The sequence below is a fragment of the Syzygium oleosum genome, unplaced genomic scaffold (genome assembly GCF_021117445.2).
Source record: "Syzygium oleosum isolate NSW1041296 unplaced genomic scaffold, Sole_v2.1 Sole_v2.03, whole genome shotgun sequence".
NCBI lineage: Eukaryota > Viridiplantae > Streptophyta > Magnoliopsida > Myrtales > Myrtaceae > Syzygium > Syzygium oleosum.
This window is the reverse complement of record NW_026607487.1, coordinates 17,032,747-17,040,121: the sequence shown is the minus strand read 5'-3', so window position 1 is coordinate 17,040,121 and position 7,375 is coordinate 17,032,747. Positions and strand designations below refer to the sequence as shown.

Here is a 7,375-nt window from a genome sequence, read left to right as displayed (position 1 = left end):
ATTGCTGTTAGGCTTGACAAATACCCACGGCCTGTAAAAGAGAACGATTGTATGTAACTTCTACATGTTCTCAGTTGTTCTATGAAAAAGCCTTTCCATGCTCCCAAGGATTTAAATTAACAAAGCATTTCCGCATGATGGTATTTTCCACCGTCACAAATTTTTCGAATTGTTTGACTGATAATTCTTGGCATCTTTGCTATTGGAAATTGAATGGCAAAAATATGGCAATTAAATGTATACCAAAAAAACCATTTGAGTTCTTCCGAAAATTCATCTTTTGGGGAGAAAAACAAAGGATGAATAAACGGATATTCCGAATGTATGCCACTTGATTGAAGATTCAGCCCATCATATTTCCTGAAGATCTTGTACTAATATTCCCACATGAGGTTTGTAAGGTTATCGAAAGGAGTGTTGGATCCGATCAAATCTGGAACTTCAGGAGAACACATTCTACTAGAGAATTTGGGCTTCATATCTTGTGTTCAGAATCCACTGGTCGGACTTTTGGAAACATACATTAATAATGGAGAATCTTCTTTGGGCCTGGAAAGGAGGTATGCAAGGACATTCTTTATGATATACCTATTAAGCCTAATACTTGTGACATCCACGGTTCGGACCCCGAATTAACAAAGGGAAATGGCCAGGGAATTGGTACGCGGACCGATCCGAGGGTTGGCCATAGAACAATCGGTTTGGTTGGAACAGGCAACTAAGAGATCGATCATGGTCCGATCGAAGGATCGACCATGGATCGGCAGTGAAATGACTTCCCAATCACGTAAGTTGATCAGAGTGATTCGACCATGAATTGATCGCTCGACCATAAGGGTCGGCTGTGGGATGATCACGCATCGAGTCGATTGATGGGCGGTCATGGATCGATGTTGCGTGGGCATGAGCCGATCGCAGGTGATTCTGCTCGGCCATGCACTGGTCACGGGCGACCATGGACAGATTTCGTGCGGCCATGCGTCGATCACGGATCGATTCCACGCAACTACATGACAATCGAGGGTCGACCATGGATCGTTGATGCTCGAATATAGACCGGTCGCGAATCGGCAATGGATCGTTATGGTGAATCAGGGTAGGCTATGGACGGGCCATGGACAGGCCAAGAGCCCTACCACTTGGACACGAGCCAAGCCTTGTGCCGGCCGTGCGAGCCAAGTCCTGTGCCCGGCCATGTGCCAGCCACTACGCCTAATACTTATGCTAGTTTCAGTGCCCGTCAGTCCCGGCCAGTACCCAATCCGGTGCCTGGTCAGACTCGGCCTTACGCTCGTGCAGCTCGGCCATGTGCCCAGCCCTGTGCATGGTCAGTCTCGGCCAAACAGGCTCTACACCTGGTCAGCCCAGCTGATTCGGCCAGTCAGGTCATTGGCTCGACTACGCCCTACCATGCTCAGTCATACTCCAACCCCCGAACCTCGGTCCGAACGGGATGGCCGATCGTAAATGAACACATAAAACTCTTGTTTTCCTTAGTTCGTCTCTTAAATTGGGCAATAATGATTTTTGAGTCAAGTGTTCAGGAAGAGGATGAGCCATTGGATTAGGTGTTTTGTGCCAATAATTTAGTGTTCTTGAAGATGAGAAACAAGGCCACACGCCTAAAACTTGGTGAGCAAGAAGACACTTGACCTAGTCAAAGTCAAGTCAACTTACTTTATTAAAGCCTTATCTTACATGATAACAATTATTGAGTGCAAGCTCAGGTATCTCATGAGCAATAATAGAAAGGGTGACTCACCTTATCAATAATTGGAGTGTCTTGAAGAGGCAAGAAGCCTCACACGCCCAAGAGGCCTTTCACGCCCAAAACGTGGAAAACAAGAAGCCAAAGTGAGTCAAGTCAATTAGAGGCAATTATTGGAACTTTTCTTAGAGGCAATTATTGAAACTTGTCTTGAAAGCTTAGCCATAAATGAACTAATAAGGCATCATAACCCTATTTAGAGACATGGGAACCAAGTTTAGAGATACCTGACCCAAATAAAAGGCTTGTAAGACAAGCTTAATCATCACAAAGACTTTTAGGCAACCATAATCATTAGATAAGACTTTAAGCAACCTTTCATTAGTAACCTTAGGAAAGGCCACCAATAAGTCTTGGCATTTAAATAGGTGTGTCCCCACCTTACCTTCATTTTTTCTCTCGCCACCACCATCACTTCCTCACGTCTACCCCTCCCTTAGTCACCACCCTTCTAACGCCAACCTTCCCTCTCATTCGGCCCCACTCATCTTGCCCTTTTTGTCTTTACCGAAAACATTATGACCACCTCCTTTGCTCTCTAGTAGTAAGAAGATTCCCTAATCTCGGGATAGGATGTTGAGATACGTTGTTGATTTATGTTTGACCCAATCCGTGATTGGGACTTGCTTGATGTTTATTTGATTATTTTGTCGTTTGTGTAACATAATCGTGAGCCGAAGCATAACTCGGCCGCGAAAAAGGGAACGTATGGTCTTGTATGCATGCTATGGCGTTACGGACCGGACCTTGCTTGGTAAAGGTTCGATATTGAGGCGTATCGAATCCGAGCTAAGTTGGGTTCTAGTTCGACGTTTGGCACGTCGGATCAAGCCACGAGCCCTAGACCGTGGCCGACATACTAGAGGATTACGGATTATTATCCATGAGTTACACTAGCACGCACGCCTTCGGGCCCTTTTGTTTGCATGGGCTAATAAAGAGAATATAAAAATCGGATTGTGTGATTTTGATGCATGGACACACGAGGGACTAAAGCTGTCACCAATGGATTTCGGGACGTTACCTGATGGATTTCGGATGCCTGGTGAATTCTGGATGCCCGATGGATTTCAGAAGAACCGATGGATTTCGATTAAGAATAAATGAGATCCCGTGTGCTTGTTCTCGCATAATTGAGAAACCGTGTGTTGATGCTTGTTTAATTCTGCTTCTGGAGACACTTTTGCTACAAGAGTCCGAAGCAAACTCATTACCCTTCAGCTCTTCTCACAGTGTTTTCTCACTACTAAAATCCTTGATTTTAGTTTACCGAACAAAGATATCATCATTGGATGGGATATTCTGAGCAATGCCCAAATTTATATTAATGACATCCTTCTCTACAGCTCTGATATGGATTCTTATTGTAAATTGCTAAGTCAATTTTCTAAACTGATCCAGAAATATGGCATCACCATATTTGAACCGTGTGTTGAACATGATTGTCGCAGATGTGAATCATGTGTTGTACGTAGTTGAGGTAAGGCACGACTTTACTATTGATGTGCCATCGACACCTGGGGCGATAAAGGTTGAAAGTGTGTTCAACGGCGATTGCTTCCTCCTAACTTGAAATTAGTGAATTTACTTATTGAGTTTATGACTCATCCCCCGTTGTTTTTCCAGATTTATAGGATGGTGTTCCTATCGGTTCGTTTCGGCACTCCGGTCGAGTTGGAAGTTGAGGTGGCCGACGTCACCGATGCGAGCGAGGGTCGGGCCTTTCGTAGAGTCATCACCCACGTTATGGTGGACAAGGGCCTAGACAACCCCGAGACAACCCCGTTTCCCACACTTACGTATCGTGGTACATGTGGATCGATGGTGGCTTGTTCGGCCACCTTCGTGGTTTCAATGGACCGTTCAGGGGAGCCGACGGTCCTGTGCCCAGGAAAGCCGCAAACGGTGCCTAGGCGACCGACCTAGCGTCGGAGGAGCAACAATTTTTGGGAGCCCTTTTTTAGAGCGTTTTGTGGATATCCACGGTAGCGGAGTTAGGTGTACCCCGGCCATGCGATCAAAATATGTAATAGCGGATGTGCATGCGGATTGTGGCCCGTAGAAAATAAGGGCTTGTAAATAAAGCTATCATGTAAAATATAAGTGTGATGCTTTTCCTAATCCCAAAGTTGTTTTGATTGTACGGGGATGAAATATGCTTCCGCGTGAACGTAACGAAAGATAAAAATGAACGGGACAGCGACGCGCTTGGGACGTCGCGAAAATAACCCCTGCGAGTCACGATTTCGAGCCAGGGCGTGACAATACTCATCTTCGAGAAAATGATGGTGATCTTGTTATTGGTTATTTGTGGGTAAGTTGATTTATTTGTCCCACACCCGACCTGATGTTACTTTTGCTGTGAGCCCGGTGAGTCAATTTATACATGATCTATACTCTACTCATATGGATGATTTTCTTCGGATCCTTTGATATTTAAAGTTTGTTCCTAGAAATGGATTCTTTTGTCCCCTCCTACTTAGGCTGCGAATGATAACTATTTTGTTTCTATTTTTCTGTTCTAGAAAAGGTTTGGAACAGAAATCCGTTTGGTAATGCAATTTCATTTTTTTATTTCTGGAACAAATTTTTGTTTCAGAAATAGGTTTGGAACATTAATTAGAAGTTAAAATTTTTTTCTTTTCTATTTTTGAAACATAAATAAAAATAATTTCTATCTCTTCAACTAAAGAGACTTCCACCAAATAAAAGACGAAGACATTCTGGCTTTAAACTCTCCCCCACCCACCTCTTCAACAGAAAGAGAGACCAAAAACCCTAGGCGCCTCGTTGCAGCTCCGACTTCGACTTTGACGCTATCCTCCTCGCCGCCATCCACTTCGACTCCGACTCCGTCCTCCTTGCTGCTGTCGTCTCCGTCCTCCTCGTCGACCCTCACTTCACAAGGCCCTCATCGATTGCACGAGCCTATCTACTTGACGCCTCCAGGTAACTGGCTTTCCCACACAATTGGTGGGCTTCGTCTCTTCGTATAACTCACGCTCTCACTTTGTGTGGGGCTAGGAGTTTCCGTGATCGCTTGAATAAGATGTGATTTTTGGTCTTTCTAGTGGGCATTAAAGATTTTTTTTTGGGGTCAACATGTAGTGCTGTGAGTTTTCACCATTGCTCTGAGAGGGTTTTGTGTGTTAGCTTCTTAACCCATAACAACCGAGTAAGATTTGGCAAAAAACTGGTAATGATACTCATGGGTCCTATCTTCTCTGTACTCCTGAGTTGCTCTATCTCCTGATTTAGGGGCCGCATGGATTCTAATAGCAAAGTTGTATTTGTTTTATACATTAGTTGCATGCTTTGCCAGAATAGTTTGGTCTTTGTAAAAAACGATTAATTACTGTGACCATATTGCAAGTGCTACAGCTAGAGGCCATTCAAACGAAATCCATAGAGTCCAATGATGCTATATTCTTTATTTTGCTTATATTCTTCATTGGTGCATGTACCCAAACGATTTGCACAAATCACAACCACAAAAGTTTCTGCAAACAAATCGCAGAAGGATGAAATTTCTTTGTACAATTTGATAATCTCCGATAATGGCAATATTAGGAAACAACAAACAAGTAAAGGAGTTACCAAGTTTTGGCTTTTTAATTGTGAAAGGTATGAGTTGAGTCACTGGTTTATACAAGTATGCATATGCTTAGATCAATTGGGGACTAGCACATACTCTTCTCACTTGTGCTCTCACTTTAGTGATCCTGAAGTTCGGTGTCAGACACCATGATCTAATATTGTCCTTTGGGGTGTGGTGTCATTGCATGAAAAGAGTATATGTGGGACATACTGCTATAATTGACTGTATGGGAGTCACCCTGTTTTTTTTTACACAGTTTCTACAATAAAATGTATTTACATAGTAGTAAAAGTGATCTTAGGATGTGTATGGGCTCTACATGTATGCTTGCTTGATCTGATAGGAGGATGTTCTCTTTCAATTTCTTCGTGTATTTTGGTTTATTAATAGTCATTACATATGATTGTGATCTTGACATCAAAGCTTCTGCACTTGAATTGGTACATCATCTGATATGGCTCATTTGATACTCAACCAGTTAAGGTTAAATGGCATCCCACAAAGAGGTTCTTATGGCAAAGTGGACCAAGCCTTTGACCAATTTGCTTGTAAGTTTATTGGTAGAAGAGATAAAAAAAAGGAAATTGCACCACCTATACTTACAACAAAGCAGGGTGGAATAATATACATGCTGAATTCAATAAACAAACAGGACTCGACTTTAGTGTAATTCAGTTGAAGAACATGGTAAACAAACTGAAGAGATAATATGGTAGTTTTAAAAAGATTATTTCACAATCTGGATTTGGATGGGATAATGTAAACAAAAAGGTTACTGTAGACGATGCAAGTGTATGAGAGTGTCATATCAAGGTATTACTTTACTTGGGTCATTTTGTTTTTATTAACGATGTAAGCTTCGATTATGTTGTTGACATAAGTCATTATTATGAAAATTATAGGATAATAGCGAATGTGCTAAATTTAAGAATGATGGATTTCCTCATTATCCCGAGCTGTGTATTGTGTTTGGTGATATATATGCTACTAAGGAGTATGCAACAGGAAATGTAGAAGACTTGGTAATGTCGGAGGGAGAAGACAATGGTGTTGGTGGTGGTGGTGGTTTTGCAGTAGGTGATCCAGAGGAATTTAATGAACACCATATTAATGAGGGAGTCTTTACACCTGACATGACTGCCATCCCAGTTCGTGAGAAGCACAAGTTGTATAGGACTCCAAATTCTAAGAGGAGGAGAAAGAGTAACACATGTGACGTTAGTGGCACATGCAAAGCCATTCAAGAAATGATCAAAATTTCAGGACGGGTCAATCAACAGTGGCTCCGTCGCCTCGCATGCCCCATCACCTGTAGACCCCTACTCCATAGGAATTGTGGTTGCCGTCCTAAATGGCATGCCTAACTGGGAGCAGGATCTTTATAATAAAGCTGTGAACTAGACATGCCTTAATGCCACTTGGAGAGAGGTTTTCATCATATCTCTACCTGAAAGGAGGCGTGAACTTCTTGAATCTCTTTAAGTAGTTGTTGAGAAATATGCTATGGATTTATATTTGGCTTAATTTCATTGTATGACTTGTGTACTTGAGACTTTGGTTTTTTTATGATGCAACTATAATGACATTGTGGCTATTGTTTGGTTTTTATTTTATTTTATGATGCAACTATGATGATATTGTGGTTATTGTTGATTGTTATTGGAGTCCTTATCTGATGTGTTTATGTTCTTATTTCGTGTGATGGCATAGGTAATATGGAGGAGGGTGAAAGTAGCGTTTATAATGATCAAGTAGCATCAGTTGAATTAGTTGAACAAGACTTTGATGATTTTGATCTTGATATACTGATAGTCTGGTTGTGCACTATTACGGTGGATATGTCCATGCCCATGAGAGAATCTATTAAGAACAGTGTATTGTTAGGACCCAAATGGGTAAGAGAGGTTCTTTATGGACATTCAGATAGAGTATATAAAGCTTTTAGAATGGATAGACATGTCTTTCTCAACCTTTGAATTTTAGAAGGCAAAGGGTTGGTTGGAAGATAG

At 42.0% G+C, this 7,375-nt stretch overlaps 1 pseudogene; it reads left to right on the top strand.

Moving 5' to 3' along the window:
• Window positions 1–5,691: 5,691 nt before the first annotated feature.
• Window positions 5,692–7,005, top strand: LOC115672064 (uncharacterized; annotated as a pseudogene).
• Window positions 7,006–7,375: the final 370 nt, after the last annotated feature.